Source organism: Zingiber officinale, chromosome 4A (assembly GCF_018446385.1).
Source record: "Zingiber officinale cultivar Zhangliang chromosome 4A, Zo_v1.1, whole genome shotgun sequence".
In the NCBI taxonomy this organism is placed as follows: Eukaryota; Viridiplantae; Streptophyta; class Magnoliopsida; order Zingiberales; family Zingiberaceae; genus Zingiber; species Zingiber officinale.
In genome coordinates this window covers 159,568,720-159,586,444 of record NC_055992.1, presented here as the reverse complement: position 1 = coordinate 159,586,444, position 17,725 = coordinate 159,568,720, and the positions used below count along the sequence as shown (strand labels likewise).

At 40.6% G+C, this 17,725-nt stretch overlaps 1 pseudogene; it reads right to left on the bottom strand.

Moving 5' to 3' along the window:
* Window positions 1-4,154: 4,154 nt before the first annotated feature.
* On the bottom strand, window positions 4,155-5,025 carry LOC121972987 (annotated as a pseudogene).
* Between the last annotated feature and the right edge of the window lie 12,700 nt (window positions 5,026-17,725).

Sequence of the window (17,725 nt, the reverse complement as noted above, 5' to 3'; positions counted from 1 at the left end):
ATTCATAATATAATTACAGTGAGATCATGACCTCAATTCAATAGTAATTATTTACGATCCTTAGATCATGACCTTAATTCAATCGTAATTATTTATATTCCTTCCTTGAATTCATCTTCTTACCTAGATTATAATTTGAATCGGAGTGGGCGGCCGATGACCGCCTTTCGCTCGGCGCCCGGTAACCCGGCCATCCGTCCACCACCGACAGCTTCCGACCGTCCACCCCAACCTAAACTATAACCTGGATGGGAATGTAAACTCAGAGAGGAATCACAAGCCATTACGGTTAGATCGCAACCGCGATCCAGCCGCAATTACATTATGAAGCATCCCCCTACCCAAAAAAGTGGAACAGAGAATCCTCTCTCCTCTTTCTCATCCTACTATATTTTTTTGTCCCCGGAGCTATGGTGCTGCAATAGGACATCCAGATTGTCACCCAGACACCCACAATTCAATCCCCAACTATGACGAATTTGCAGAAATTTTTTCTCCAAATGGGGAGCGCAACCGTCGCACGTGTTTCCCGATTTATTCTGATGACCAATGGAAAACTTTCATCGGATCGGGACGATCATCCAAGAATAATCAATGAGACTAATTGTGTTTATCATTTAATTGTCCCCGGGGCTATGATGTCACGATAGGACATCTAAGCTGTCACTCAGGCACCGTGATTTGATCCCAGCTATAACGTATTTATAGAAATTTTTCCTCCAAATAAACCACACAAACAAAAAATAATAGGTTGTTGAACTGCTCACCACGTGTATTTCCTGATTTATCCTAATAACTGATGAAAAATTTCTAAGACCGAGTTAATCACCCCAAAAAAATAGTCAATAAAGCTAATTAAATTTATCAAATTTTTTTATATTATGGGATGGTCTAGGGTGAACCAATTTGAGGTTGCCTTATAGCTTTTTGTTGGGTCGATCATATTGTCATCATTTTGTATAGTCACACAGAAAATAGTGACAGATTGACACACTTGATATCTATATAAATATTTACATTAATATATTTTAGGGTAATTTTTAAAACATATAAAATATCTTATTAAGTGTCTAATTCTTCGTATAAAAGCCGTTATACTAGGATAAAATATCCTCGGTGATTTATTTGTCCGTGTTTCATCGTGAGACTAGCAATACTGGACCGATGAAGTGAGTGATATCACCTTCTATTCCAATAGAAAATAATCATTTTATCTCATAGGGCCAAGGCAAAAGTCAATTGATTCAATCGACCCAAGAACAACATCCTTAGATCTCATATCGCTTGTAGATCTGTTCTTTTATCATTTAATATCTTCAAGGCATACTATACCAAATAAGACAGCATTTGGTACAAATTTCAATTGGAATGTCAACAGACACGAAGGGATATTAATGAGCATCATCATATATCACAAAAACAAGCTCCAGTTATGCATAATACATCATATATCATAGATAACTTACCTTGCCAAAAAGATCTCGCTATAACGAGGAGTATAATTCAGATCATTTAATTGAGAGAGAGAGATGATTCTCGCTGTTTCAAGATTCATAGATCAAACTTAATTCAGTTGAATCTTTAGCTCACAGTTTTTGACATCTAAGCCAAGAAGGATAGAGGAAATCAACGAAGGGGAAAAGCCAAAATTGAAGATGAAAATGTGAATAAAATACTAGCAAGTTTGAATTTGATAACAATTAAAAGGTGCTTATTCTTTGTGATATCATCTGAAACCATAATTTAGCATAAGAAGATACAATATCCACATGGTCTAATGACCCTTGCATGGTCCGGTTGTGATGATTTAGGCAGAAACTTGATAACTAACTAGTTCAACGTTACTAATGCTACCATGAATGGTAGCAAGAAGACGGAAAAAGAACAGGTGTCTTCAAGGTTAATCCCTTCAGTATAATGATTATCCCAACATGTCAACTTAGCACACTAGATTTACCAGTTCAAAGTCAGTAAGGACAGAAAATGCACCGGAGAAATTGGGGTATCCTCCCAACAAGTGTACCTAAAATTGCAGCACTGCTAGAAGCCCAATCCTCAATTCTGGCATGTTCACGCAAAGTAGAACAACCATCCAAATTTCAAATGCCAATAGCAGGTTGGCATACTGCACTAATGGAAGTCAGTGCACGGAAGTTCCATTATCAAACAATATACATACGGCAGCATTTAATTTATCATTTTCAGTGGTTATTTTTTGCACTTAAGGGATCACTATGATTGTTGCCTAATATCATTTTATTGTTCCTTTATTATTAGGATATGCATTGTCCTTGGAGGTCCAATAATCTATAAAAAATGAACTCCAAAGTTTAGGACTGATGTTGGTTGTGTCGGACATGAACTGATATAAAGTTTCATCGGCTAACATTTTGTAAGAAACTGGTATTAGTTTCTCCCTCAAATATCATACAGACAAAATCATAGTACCAAATGCTTAGACCTTATATCAAAACATGACATGATTCATTCTTGATAAAGGCATGCAGGCTCATAAAAGGTGAATATCATAAAATCCTTGAGATTTATCTACTTATGAGAACAATAATGTTTCTTTTTAATATAATGTTTCTGTCGTGTTTAACCTTAAAAAAACAGTCGGCCACAAAATCTATCCAAGCATTCTGCATTTGAAAAGAGTAGAAAAGTTCATTCTATAGCGTTTTAATGCTGTCCTTTTTGTTGTTTTCACAATATCCTTACAACAACTAAAGTATTGTAAACTTAGTAGGGAGTAGCAGAACAATAGGACCATAACATACCTATTCTACCAGTTAGACACTTAAAAGAGTGAAGAACTGGATGGATCAGCAGTTACTAAAGGACCCAAGCAGGCTTTTGACAATTTTTGTTAGGTGATAAATAAAAGGAAACACATCACTCAGCAGTCAGATCTAAGGTTAAACTCTCTCTTAGCCACATGGGTGAACAATAACTAAAGATGCATCAAGATTTGACATGACTATTTGGAGCAGCTAAAATTTCAAAAACCTCCAACATTTCCTCTAAGTATTAGCAAAGTAAGCAACAAATTTCACCTGTAGGAATACCGGCATTCTCGTGCGAAAACAGTTCTTGAAACGCAAAACATGTACACAAATGATCAGCTCATCTCTGGAATAAAAATGGAACACACACACACACAAAAAAACTTACATGTATGCACAAATTAACAGATTAAAGTATCACACTAGAAAGAGTAGAAAAAAAAAGGCGTAAAAAATCAAATATTTGGGATCGTCGGGTATGGAACGAACAAACTCACGGTGATCAATGGGCCTTACTCCTCTGCGGGCCAACCTGCGGTTGCTTGTCGGTGGCTAACCTGTAGATCCAATAGACCTAGAAGAACACGGGAAGCTACAACATCAAAGGAAGATAGAAAGAGAGTAACAGAAGACAGGAGGAGCAAATGGAGGATATACCAACGCAAAGACATGGGCGGCGATGAGGAGAACGACTAAGGCAGGGAGGAGCAAATCGAGGATCCACGGCCGCGGGATCGGCTGCTGATGGCTCGCCATGCGAAGGAGTCAGGCTATCGGAAGAACGAACGAGCGAGAGAGAGCGACAGAGAAACAGGGCAGCACCAGGATGACACACTAGGGCTGGTAAATCTGGTCTTGCTCGACGCTATATCGTGCCATTTCAATATTTCATATGTAAAAATAAATTTTAAATATACTAATATTTTTAATTTAAAATTTAAATTGACTAATGTAAAATATAATCCGACCATACGAATAGAGCAGCTAATGAGTTAAACCGCGCTGACTATTAAAACATCGTTGGTATTAATATAGGGGTATTATAATATCTATCACATTAATCAGGGAAATATATTATTACGTCCCTATTGTTTCTGAATTTTCTCACTTATATTCTTAAAATATTTTCATTCTCATTTATATCGCTCATAAATCATTTTCGTTCCCACTTATGTTCTTGCCGTTAACTGGTCCGTGAATATGAGATGGAATCGGCACGTGATTTGCACGTGCTTGTAAAAATCCCGTAAAAATCCTGATTCCTCGTTCATTCGACGCAACGGGGATTTCAAGACTACGCCAACGCCCTCGTGCGGGACCGCTGGCGGTGACCTTTAGGGGATTTCGACGCAACGGGGATCGGGACTTTTAGGGGATTACAGACAGAAGCTCGACGGCACGCTTTCCTTGAGGAACGATGAAGTGGTTAGAGTCAATGTACCGCACCGCACGATTGGACTCCACCAACTAGCCCAGGAGAGCTGACATGGCCTCCTCGAGGTTGGTGGGAAGAAGAACGTCGAGCCTGGCGTTTTGGAACATCCACGGACCTTCCTCAAAGTCCCCGTTCACAACGGCGTTGTCTGAGAAACAGAACAATTAATGGCCACACTGATCCAAGGCAACACAAGGACAATTGAACAGGGAAAATCGACACCTTTGGGTCTTTTGGGAGTGAAGAGCTTCTTAATGGCGATGCTGTCGATGATAGGGCTGCAAGTGGGATCGTCTTCCATTCCCGGATTCTTAAAGCTTAGCAGTGACTCGGTGTCGTCGTCGGCCTCGGCCTAGAAAGCCCAAGCATAGGCGTCCCACCCCTCGACGCTGTACAGCGTCTGCAGGTCCACCGTCGATGCTGCCAGAAACACCGACACGTTAAGCGACTCCAGTTGCGCACATGTCCGTGCGGCGCTAAACGTAACTGCGTATGATGCCCCTTTCTCCAGCTGCAGACCCTGCGATGTCTGCACCTCGTTGCCGAGCCGCAACGCATGCGATCCTACATCGCCAAAGATTACAGTCAAGTAGAAATCAAAGCAAAACTTCGTAAACAGTAGCCATCAATCATCAACTCAACAAATTTATGTAAGAAATTACCTTCAAGAACGATAAGAATCATGCCGCCTTGCTTTTGGCCTGACTCCACGAGCTCGACGGTCCAACCGGGAAGGGAGGTAATTCCTTCACCCAGGTGACCGCTGGCGGTCCCGCCCGAGGGCGCTGGCATAGTCTCGAAATCCCCGTTGCATCAAATGAACGAGGAATCGAGATTTTTAGGGGATTTTTACAAGCACGTGCAGATCACGTGTCGATTCCGTCTCATGTTCACGGACCAGTTAACGGCAGGGACATAAGTGAGAACGAAAATGATTTATGAGGGATATAAATGGGAACGAAAACATTTTAGGGACATAAGTGGGAAAACTCAAAAACAATAGGGACGTAATAATGTATTTCCCCACATTAATCACTATCTAAAATAGGAAAAGCTAGCGCGCCAATTAGATGGCGTCAATCTTGACGGTAAGAAGACTTTGCAAGAGACTTGGTGCCACGATCAACCCTATGTGTTAAAGAAAAGAATTAAAAGAGGAAAACATGAGTGATCGGACTAGAGAGGGGTCCTCAGCATAGATACTTTGACGTTCAAATTAGACAAATGGGCAGAGGAAGAAATGAAAAATATAAATGATTAACAATGAACTCTGATAGTGAAACTTACCTGCACTTATAGATGGAGACTCCTTATATACTGTTATTTTCTCTCTGCATGAATATAAATGTATTTCCAAAATATGATCAATCAATCTGACACACCACAATCTTTTCTAAAATATACTCACTATTTCTTTGTTTTACATAGTAGAAGTTTTCGTCGTACAAACTGCCCAGGACATAATCCTTTGATTATTTGACAACGGTTAAACAAAATGCCATAAGAGAATATTAGGTCGTTGGGCTAATGGACCATTAATACCCTTTGGTGGTAGGTCTACTGATTCTCCTCTAACATCCGATCGAATCTCGTTCTTCGATGGGGTCGAGTCGGCTAAGGACTGTTGACCATCTTAAGGACTCGGCCTCTTTGAGGACTCAACATCTGCTTGGACAAGGAGTGTGGGTCATCTAAGAAAGGTTGACCATCTTGAGGATTGGCCTCTTTGAGGACTCAGTATTTGCTCGGACAAGGAGTCCGGATCGGCTAAAGAATATTGACCATCTTAAGGACTCGACATCTTTGAGGACTCAGCATCCTCTCAGACAAGGAGTCCGGTCGAATCATACATCTAATATATTCACTCAGACCGAGAGGATTCAGTTCTGAATTGAACGAAGACGACTCGGGATTCCATCAAGCCGAGGGGACTCGGCATTCCATCGGACAAAAGGTTCGATCGACCATGCTATTTGGCCAAGCCACGTGACTGTGCTAGGCCCGAGTGTTGATCCCTCCTTAACTTTGACTATCACATCAGTCAGCCCCAACTTTGGGGACCCTACCTTATTCATCATATCACAAGTCTCCCCTTTAAGTTTAGTTGAAGAATGTTGTAAGCTTGACTGACTAGACACTTGTGTCTTTTTATGTTTCTCGCTTTTCGATCGGACACTCAATCCCTGATTAGTCACTCGGCTCGAGTTGACGTGATTCAACCACCACCATACTTGTACCTTAAAAATAGGATACGTCACTCATAATTAATGCTTAGTGCTGCAAGCACGTCTTTTAACGATAATAATAATTATCGTTTCTCATCCTTAATAGATGCGGATAGTATCTCTCCACCATGTGGTGAGCGCTTACGGAAAAAATATCTGAAGTGACAGGTTGCTATTAGGGTTTGATGCGACAAGTGATCATTCGAATTCAACGACTCTGATTCTTCTTCTCTGTCTTGCCTCTTATGATCGGATAGCCCTAGTGGAGCATTACTAGGGGTTTTAAAGTTTTGAGCATTCCCTTCAACCCTATCTATTTTTCATTCTCCTCCGTGACTTCTTCTTCAACCCTTCTTATTGTTGCTTGCGATTACTTAGGGTTTCCTCTCTCCCTCGTAAGTTTATTGTTCACACCTCCTCTGTTTCCTTCTTTTGCTTTTCATGGCCGCTACCCCCCTTCTGCCATCCCTGGCCTTTGATATACTTTGACCACCTTAGACTTCAACGGCGAAGAGGTGGACCAAATTCGCCTTATCTATCAACACCCCGATAACCACCACATTATTATACCCTCAGGGCACAATCGTCCCAATCTTTCTCCCACCGGCTACATTACCTTTTTAAAGACCATTTTCTGACTGGTCTTCGCTTTCCGCTGCACCCATTCTTTTTCAAAATTTCTCACTACATTCACATCCCTCTCCAATAATTAGCTCCCAACCCCATTAGGTTATTATGTGGGGTCATCATTCTCTTCTACTTATACCGTATCCCTTTATACCCTCACGTCTTTAATTATTTTTATTATTCAAAGAAATCTGAACTGGATGTCTTTCTTCTCCAAGCTCAAATGGGTTCCGTCTTTTTTGATAAAATGTCCTCTTCCAACAAAGGTTAGAAGTCTCATTACTTCTATCTTCGACTCGTCCCTCCTATATCCTTTTCAATCAGCTGGCAGATAGAACTACCCCCCATGCTCGAGTTTGGGTGAATATCGCTGGGATCCCATGTATGCCACCGCCTCAGAGACTCTATTTGGTTTGAAATTCAACATCCACAAGTTGCTTCTAGTTGGCATCTTGTACAGTTCCAGGCTTAGTCCCATTCGAGACGAACTATCCTATAGCTTTGGTAAGAAATTCAACTCTCCTTTGATGTTATATCTAACTAATTTTATTTTTTTGTTTTGTAACCAGAACCATGTGGAAAGTGTGTACGATCGAGTCCACAAAGTTGGACGATGAAGAGATGAATCAGCGCCCAGAAGCCAAGTTAGCTTGTTGCGACGCCTTGTTAATCGGCTCAACCGAGGAGCTGACCGACGATGAAGGGGGCCAGTAGGATTGCGAGCAGTGATGCAGTGACTAATATTGAAGAACTGCCACCGGCCTTCTATGGTTCTTGAACAACTCCCTTTCGAGTCCAGCACATCTAACGTGCCTATGTGTTTCATCACAAGAGACGCTGATCGAATACACTTATATCTCCAACTTCAACTGTCGCACCTCCACCTCGTGTAAGTACCCTTAGATAATTTTGATGTGATCAACCAAGTTAAGTTAGGTCCTTTTATGGTTTAACGCCTATGTCTAAGTATGTAGGAACTAAGAAACACAGGAAGTCGAATGAAAGACGCAGCTAGCGAGAAAGAGGCACACGACGTTTCCGAGGGACGAGAAGCCGGAGCGAAAGGTTGCTCGAGAAGGCTAAAAAATGGATTCAGGTGAACCCTATTCCAGATGGCCGAAATCACCCAAGTAAGTGGAATCAGAGCGAAAGATCCAGAATAATGCGAACGAAACCGGAGCGGAAAATCGAGATTGAAAGTCAATATTGACTTTTTGATTCGGGCGCTCAGACCCCCGGGACAACCCGGGGGTGCCTCAGCTCTACAGAGTCACGGATGGCTGTGTCGACACAGTCTGCACGCCCGAAATCCTTCCAAGCTCCCGGACTAGAAACATTATCGAAATGCAACATGGTGCGATCCATTATGACAGGGATAAAATTTTATCCCCCTCTAAATGCCTGGAACCCTTCCAAACACCTCGATTAGGGCTATAAATACAACCTTGATCCAACAAGCTATACAAAACACTTGAAATCAATTTCATTTGAGTTTAGCTTTGTGACTGTGAGCTTTGACTGTTATAAGAGACATCTCCATCCGAAGGAGATATTAGTGAGCTTTCAACTTCCTTGGATTAGCAATCCCTTGATTGCAAACCAAGTAATTCCTTGTGTGTCTCTGTCTTTAGTTTACTTCTTAATTCCTTTTATGCAAGTGTTTAATTTTATCAAGCTATAAAGATTGAGAAAGGTTTTGTTTATTTTATTATGCAGGCTATTCACCCCCTCTAGTCGGCCGCCAAAGGACCAATAAGTGATATTAGAGCCAGGACGCTTCAAGAGGACTAATCGTCGACCGAAGAATAAGAAATGGCCGGACCGAGCATCTACCCACCTAAGTTCGAGAAGGAATTCACGATTTGGAAAAGAAAGATGGAGGTATTCTTCAAAATGGACTTTGATTTATTACTAATATTGAAATATGATTTTATAGCACCAAAGGACAAAGAAGAGTATCAATGGACCAAGAAGGAGCAAGTAGATTTCATAGCAAATGGACAAGCCAAATTCTATCTGCTGAGTGTGCTACTTCCACAAGAAGTCAACAGAATTAATGCCTATGAATCAGCAAAGTGTTAGGATCTTCGGATAGTGGCTAGAGAGGGGGGGTGTGAATAGCTGATCCCAAATTCGCGTTTCTTTCTACAAATCAAGTTAGCGCAGCGGAAAAATAACAACAGAAACGTAAATGGAGAAATCAAACCTCAAGCACAGTGATGTAACGAGGTTCGGAGATGAAACTCCTACTCCTCGGCGTGTCCGTAAGGTGGACGAAGCCTATCAATCCGTCGGTGGATGAGACCCCGAAAAATCGGCTAATATGAACTCCTTCTGGGTGGAGAAACCTTACCACAATAACTCTTGCAACAGCAAGATAGAAGTACACAAAATACAAAGAAGCACAAGACAATATGAATGTAAAACAAACAAGCTTGCCTTCTCGTCTGGAGTCCGTTGATGAAGCAGCAGCTTCACGGATGCCAGCAGCAGGGAAGCTCACGCGAAGCTTCAAGAAGTATGAGCTCAGCAAAGCTCGCAGAAGGAACCTGGAAGAACTTGCAGAAGCAAGAAGAAGGTCCTGTAGAGTCGCTCGACTCTTTATCTATCTGAACCTGCAAACCTGTGAAGGCAGAAGAAGACACAGAAGACTGAGATCTAGCCGTTGTCACTCACAACGGCTAGGCCTGGACAGATCAGGCTCCAACCTGATCGGTCCACACTGTCCCTGATCGGTCTTGGGACCGATCAGGCTAAGCCTGGACCGATCAAGCTATGTCTTGATCGATCCAGGAAGAGTCTGATCGGTCCCTGGACCGATCAGCCTTTCTCCTTCTTCTCTTCTGTTTGCTTCCTGATCGGTCTTCAGACCGATCAGATAATCCACAGAAGCATTCTGTTTGGTTACTGATAGGTCACCAGACCGATCAGCCGTAAGCCGTATCACTGGATCGGTCCCCAGATCGATCCAAAGCTTGGTTTTTTTTCAATACCAAGTCCCAAGTCTCCCACACCAACATCCGGTCAACCTTGACCTGTTGGTACATCATGCTTAGCATCCGGTCACTCCCTTGACCTGCTAAGACTCCCCACCAAGTGTCCGGTCAATCCCTTTGATCCACTTGGACTTTTCTCTTCGTGCCAAGTATCCGGTCACTCCCTTGACCTACTTGACCTTCTCAACACCAGATGTCCGATCATCCTTGATCCATCTGGATTTTTCCTTGCCCGGCTTCACTCACCAGGACTTTCACCTAGCTTCACTCACTAGGGTTTTCACCTGGCTTCACTCACCAGGATTTCCAATCTGCCTGGCTTCACTTACCAGGACTTCCAAACTGCCTAGCTTCACTCACTAGGACTTTTACCTGGCTTCACTTACCAGGATTTTCTATCTGCCTTCCTGGTCTAGAGAACGAGCTACCGAGCCCTCTCTGACTTAGTCCGGAGAACGAGCTACCGAGCCATCTCCGAATTCGTTCGGTCCAGAGAACGAGCTACCAAGCCCTCTCTGACCTAGTCCGGAGAACGAGCTACCGAGCCCTCTCCGACTTCCACATCCGGTCCAGAGAACGAGCTACCGAGCCCTCTCTGACCATAGTCCGGAGAACGAGCTACCAAGCCCTCTCCGACTCCATCAGGTCCAGAGAACGAGCTACCGAGCCCTCTCTGACCACAGTCCGGAGAACGAGCTACCAAGCCCTCTCCGACTTCCACATGCCAAGCTTCCATACTTGGACTTCTCCGTGCCAAGTCCCTGCTTGGACTTTTCCCATGCCAAGCTCCCTGCTTGGACTTTTCCGTGCTAAGTCTCCATACTTGGACTTTTCCCGTGCCAAGCTCCCTGCTTGGACTTCTTGAAATAGATCAACTCAAGTCGGGTCAACCAGGTCAACCTTGACCAAGGGTTGCACCCACAACCTCCTAAGTTTTCCAATATTCTTGTCAATCATCAAGATACAACTCTTCTATTTTCGTCAAACATCAGAATAGAACTTTTCTATTTTCGTCAAACATCAAAATACAACTCGAGTCAAGTCAACTCGAGTCAGGTCAACCAGGTCAACCTTGACCTAAGGTTGCACCAACACAAAGGAGCTTTGGGAGAAATCCCTTGAGCTACATGAAGGTACATCCGAAGCCAAACTCATGAAACAAGACCTACTTCATAACCAGATCAGGAACTTTTGATTAAAAGAAGGAGAAACTATCGCACATCTCCATTCAAGGATCAAGGAATTCATCACTGGACTCATGAATCTCAGAGAAAAGTAACCAATCGAGATTTGCTAAGGTATGCACTTAACGTATTTCCTAGGACTACTGAATGGATATCATTAGTATATGCTAATTATATCTCTAAGGATCTAGAAGTAAGTACTTTAGAAGAATTATTTTCAATATTTGAAGTTTATGGAATGAGATGTGCAAATCTGAAGAATGAGCTAAAGCACAACATTGCCTTAAAGGCAAAAATGGATGAACCAGATTCTGAATCTTCTTTCGATGATGACGAAACGACGTTTATGGTGAGAAAATTTATAAAGTTATTTAAAACTAATATATTTAATCAAGTGCAAGGTAAAAGAAGAAAAAGAAAGGTAAAATACTACCACTGCAATGAAGAAGGGCACGTGAAAGATAGCTACCCAAAATTAAAGAGCAAGGACAAGGAAAAGAACAAGAAACCAGCCCAGACCAAGTATAGAAATCTAAAGGCAACATGAGACGAAACGTCGTTCAAATTAGAGATCGAAGCCCTCACCGGACTTGTACTAGTGGCAAGTCACCAAGAAGATGAAGATGAAGATGAAGCATGTTCGTTTGAAATGAACATCGAGAGCATCAATGAAAGGGGAGCGACATCAGAAAGAAGTAGCACTTTAGGGGGAGTTTCAGATTATGGGATCGACAATGCAAGTCAGGTACGATCTCTACCTCCTAATAAATTATTCAGTTTATAAAAATATTATCAAAAAATTCCTATAAATTAGAAAAAAAAATGATGAATTAAAAGGAATTCTAGCAACATCTCGTCGATTAGAAGATTTCGATAAGATAAAAATGAAAAATGAAAAAATTGAAAGTAGAAATAGAAGATTTGAAAAATCATGCATGCTCACAAATTCAACAAGTTAGAAAATATAATGGACTGAATTGGCAGTTTAGATACCATAAGGGTCAAATTAGAATAATATCACAGAAGTATATTCCTAGAAAGTTTTTGATTAATTCGGTAGGAAGGAATCTATTTTGGGTTCCAAAATCATGTTTAATTAAATTTTATTTTTTGCATGTTTTTTTTATTTTTGAAAGTTAGACCTATGACTTTCAAAAAAAAAAGTAAATATTTAATTTCTTTAAAAGACTTTATCTAAAAGTAATTATTGTTCTAATAACCAAGAAGGCTTAATGTCTTGCCACAACCTGAAAGTCAATTACTGAAATGAATGTTTAATTGACTAACTGTTAAGTATTTAACTATTATAAAATTATCTAATACTTTCAAATAAATTGTTTTGTAAAATTTTTGATTGAAATTAATTTGATCTTAATTTTTCGACGAAAGAATAGTTCAATTTAAAAAATATTTTTCAAAATTCATGGTAAGAAACTAGATTTTTCAAAATTTATATTTTCCTAAGTTTATGGATAATACTCATTTTAGACTTTATTTCCCTTATACTTTGTTTTAGTTTTATTTCCAAGTCATTTTATAGTACTCTATTTTTTAATGTGATCAAAGGAGGAGAATTAGATTTTTTTACATATTTTTCTTAAATGTAAAATATCTCTATTATTTGTTTGTTTGTTTATCCTAATCTAACTTAGGTTGCTTATATCAAAAAGGGACAGATTATAAGTACCCTGAGGTAATTTTGATGTGATCAACCAAGTTAAGTTAGGTCTTGTTATGGTTTAACCTCTGTGTCTAAGTGTGCAGGAACTTAGGAGCACAGGAAATCGAGCAAAAGACGCAGCTAGCGAGAAGAACGACACGGGAGAAAGCCGACGGGCGAGGAACGAGGTGCTACGGAAGAGTACACGGGCGGACGAGAAGGAGGCGCGCGACATTTCTGAGGGACAAGAAGTCGGAGCGGAAGGTTGCTCGAGAAGGTCGAAAAATGGATTCGAGTGAGCCCTATTCCGGATGACCGATATCACCCAAGCAAGTGGAATCGGAGCGGAAGACTGGGACCGAAAGTAAAAAAAATGTTGATTTTTTGGTCCAGACGGCCGGACCTGGTCTAGGCACCCGGACTTGGTCCAGGCACTCGAACCCTGGGAGGGTGCCTCGGCTCTGTGGAGTTGCGAATGGATGTGTTGACTCGATCCGGGTGCCCAGAGCCCTTCTGAGAGCCCGGATAAAAAAATTTATCGAAACACAATGTAGCGTGATTCGTTACGATGGAGATAAAATTTTATCTCCTTCCAGACACCTGGAACCTTCCAGGCGCCTCGATCAAGGCTATAAATACATTCTTAATCTAACAAGCTATAGAGAACACTTGAAATCAATTTCATTTGAGTTTAGTTTTGTAACTGTGAGCTTTGACTGTTGTAAGAGGCTTCTCCACCCGAAGGAGACATTAGTGAGTTTTCAACTTCCTTGGATTAGCAATCCCCTAATTGCAAACCTAGTAATTCCTTGTGTGTCTCTATCTTTAGTTTATTTCTTAATTCCTTTTATGCAAGTATCAAATTTTATCAAGCTATAAATATCGAGAAAGGGTTTGTTTATTTTATTGTGCAGGCTATTTACCCCCCTCTAGTCGGTCGCCAACGGACCAACACCTTGTCCACTCTTCGAGCGAGGGGAGAGCTTGACTCCTGCTCCCACTAGACACGAGACCAACTTTTAAGCTCCCCCCCTCGGCCATCGTTGTGGCAGTGAACGGACACTAGTGGATCCCTCCACCCTATAGGTACCCTCGCGGTGTCATCGATCTCTTCTCTATGCCCTCTCAAGGATGACCTCACATCCAAAATTACCTCCAAGTCCACACCAATAACCAAGTCAACCTTGAAGGGGCCCGAACCTCATACAGTAAGTGCACGCTGAGGTTGTTCTCTCAGAGATGGCTATGGACTCATCCCTCTGAGCCCCACTCGTCTCAACATATGATCAAGATAAAGGGCCAGCTAGCTCAGATCTGGGCAGATTGTGAGGTAGACACAACTAAGTGCACACCAAAGGAAGTGGCTGATCACTTCTCTCAAGACATCATAAAGGTGAGCTTTTCTCTATCACATGGATATCACATAGATTTTTCCATTCTTTGCACCTCATTTCAACTTCTTCCTTTCGTCATTTTTGGGTGATGGGCTTGTCCATATGCCAAAAGATGGCAAAGGTAAGTTATGCTTATCAAACTTTGAAGGGTTCTACGAGAGAAGCAATGACTTCCCGAGCCCCCTCCAAGTGGCTCCAAGAAGAAGTGGCTCATCTAAAGAAAGAATTGGAGGGTCAAAATGAATTGCTGCTAAGGTCTGAGAATGTCCTTACTGAAGAGAAGGAAAGAAGACTTGCTCAGGCGGCCTCGATGAACAAACTTCAAAACCGACTCCAAATTGTCAAGTCCCACCTCTAGTTTGAGAATGCTTGGAAAGTAAGGGTCATATAGGACTTGGACTAGAAAAATGCTAAAGCTAGAGCCCTCTTTTCAAAGTTAAAAGAGGCAGAGACAACCCATGCCTCCGAGATGACCACCAAAGCAGTCGAGCTAACCGTGAAGGACTTATAGCTTGGAGAAAAGCAATAAGCGCTAGATAATAAAGATGTCGAGTTAGAGGCACTAAAGGCTGAGCTGGCTAATTACAAGACGGGAGAAGTCGAGCGACTTGAGGCCCATAAGGGATTTATTTGTGCTCTTGGGAATTCAACCTTCTCCTCGATTAACGTACTTCAAAAATGTTTGGCTACTAGGTGGAGGGGGCTATGAAGCAACTCAGAGAAAATGATCATCTCACAGTGGACCTTCCCCCGAATTTTATCAGTCGCTAGAAGATCTTAAAGGACGTTCCAGATGATGCTTTCCTAGGCTTTGCTTAGACTATGTTTAGTGCTCTTAGAAAAACTTTTCCTTTTGATGTTGTATTCCAGGAGTACTATAAAAACTTATATTGTTTTGTTGTAAATATTTTTTATTGCCCTTGGACTCTCATATTCTTTTGCTTATATTGTGTCGAGCTATATACATGAATTTATGCAAGTAGCGGTTAAACAAATGCCGCACGACTAAGCATCACCTCGACTAATCAGAAAACATTTGCTTTAGCGGGTACGTGCAATCCTTGGCTAGGCGGCTATCTATTGACCTTCTCTTTGTAAGTGTCCATGTTAATTTTGATGTGGTCAACCAAGTTAAGTTAGATTCTGCATATTTGATGTCTTGTGTCTAAGTGTGCAGGGACTTAGGAACACAAAAAGTCGAGCGAAAGACGTAACAAACGAGAAGAATGACACGAAAATTGAGTCAACAGGCTTGGTACATTCGAGGGACGAGAAGCAACAAAAGAGTACGTCAGTGGAGCAAGAAGGATGTGCATGGAGTTTCTGAGAGAAGAGAAGCTAGAGTGGAAGACTACTCGAGGAGAAGGCTAGAGTTGGGTTCGGGTGATCTAAACTTTGGAATGTCGAAGGATCACCCAGGCGATCGAAGATGAAGCCAGTGACCAAAGAAGGTGACAGACGAGTTAGCACTTGGTTGACTGGTTCGGGTGCTCAGACCATCTAGTCTAGGAGCCCAGACCATCTAGTTCGGGCGCCCAGACCACCAAGGTACCGAACAGGTGCCTCGTCGACAACCCATTACTGTAGATCACTTTCAGGTCCACATCAGCAATGGTTCAGGCACCCAGATCGGTCCAAGCGCCCAGACATGGATAAAACTGTTGGAATGTATACTAAAAGTCTAGCTTTTGTATAAACATTTACTTAAAAATAAGAATCACATTAGTCAAATGTCTACATTTATATGCTAAGTGTAGTTGTTCAATTAATTTATATTGTAGATAATATGGTGTATGGTGTCACACACAGAAGATCATGTTAGCAATTCCTTATAAATTATAAACAGTAGCTCATGACTAAGATGGAAAGGAACAAACCATTGGAATAGTCGTAGTATAATGTGATATTAGTTTATCTTAACTATAAAATTACACTAGTACACTCAGAGTGTATTGAGCTGGACCATTTAAGGTAAGTTCTTTTTATACTGACTGAATAAAAGAACAAGACCTTTGTTATTATGGAAGTGTGTACTCTTAATCCTGATATAATAACAAGTACATATATTTAGTATTTATTTCTTTGACTTATCAAAGGGTGCGATTTAGTTCGATAAATCAATAGGCCTGATAAGTTGAGAAATGATATTATTTATAGTGTGTGTTGTTAATTATAGAAGGAAACTGTATCCTAGTAATCTAGATTGATGATGTCCCCAAGAGGAGCTCATAAGGATTGTCATGTAAACCCTGCAGGTGGACTTAGTCCGACATGACGATAAGGTTGAGTGATACTACTTTTGGATCTAGATATTAATTAAGTGAGTTGTCAGTAACTCATTTAATTAGTGGACATTCTATATGTTAAACACAGGGAGACTAACACACTCTTTAGTGATATGAGTTATTATTGATAAACTCGAGTTGTGTGTTCGGGGCGAACACGGGAAGCTCAAGTTCATTGGCAGACAAAAACTAATTTCTCCTCTCGGTCCCTATCATAATCTCTTATTTATAAAGTATTATACCCACCTTAAGGTGGTTGGCCAAGCCTAGCTTGAAGCCTAAGCTAGGGTCGGCCAAACCAAGGTGAGTTGGATCCAAGGGTGGTCGGCCCTAGATTGAACCCAAGCTTGGTGTGGCCGACCACAATAAATTAAAAGGATTTTATTTTTTAAAAATCTTTCTTATGTGAAAGCCATGATTTTAAAAGAGTGTTTAAAATTTAAATCTTTCCTTTTATAGCTTTCTACAAAGGATTAAGAGAAATGTTTGATATCTTTTCTTATTTGTAGTTAAAAGGAAGATTTTAATTTTTGATGAAACTTTCATTTTTTGTAACCATCATCATGGTTTTAAAAGAGAGTTTTAAAATTATAAATCTTTCCTTTTGTAGCTTTCTACAAAAGATTAAGAGAAAGGTTTGATATCTTTCCTTATTTGTAGTTAAAAGGAAGGTTTTAATTTTTGATAAAACTTTCCTTTTATGAAACCATCCTCATGATTTTAAAAAAGAGTTTTAAAATTAAATCTTTCCTTTTATAGCTTTCTACAAAAGATTAAGAGAAAAATTTGATATCTTTCCTTGATTGTAGTTAAAAGGAAGATTTTAATTTTAGAGAAAATTTTTTTTTTTATAAATCATCTACATGTTTTAATAGAGAGATTTTAATTTATAAAAGTTTCCTTTTATAACCAACCATGAAGGGGATTTTTAAAAGAGAAATTTTTATTTTAAAAATTTTCGGAAACAAATTAAGAAGTTTTAATTTTGTGATTAAAACTTTCCTTGTTTGGGGAAATTAAGGTGGGCGACCATATATAGTTTGAAAGGGAAATTTTATTAAACTTTTCTTTCATTGGCAAAGAGAATAAGGAAGTTTTAATAAAACTTTCCTTATTTGCCAAGACCAAGGAAT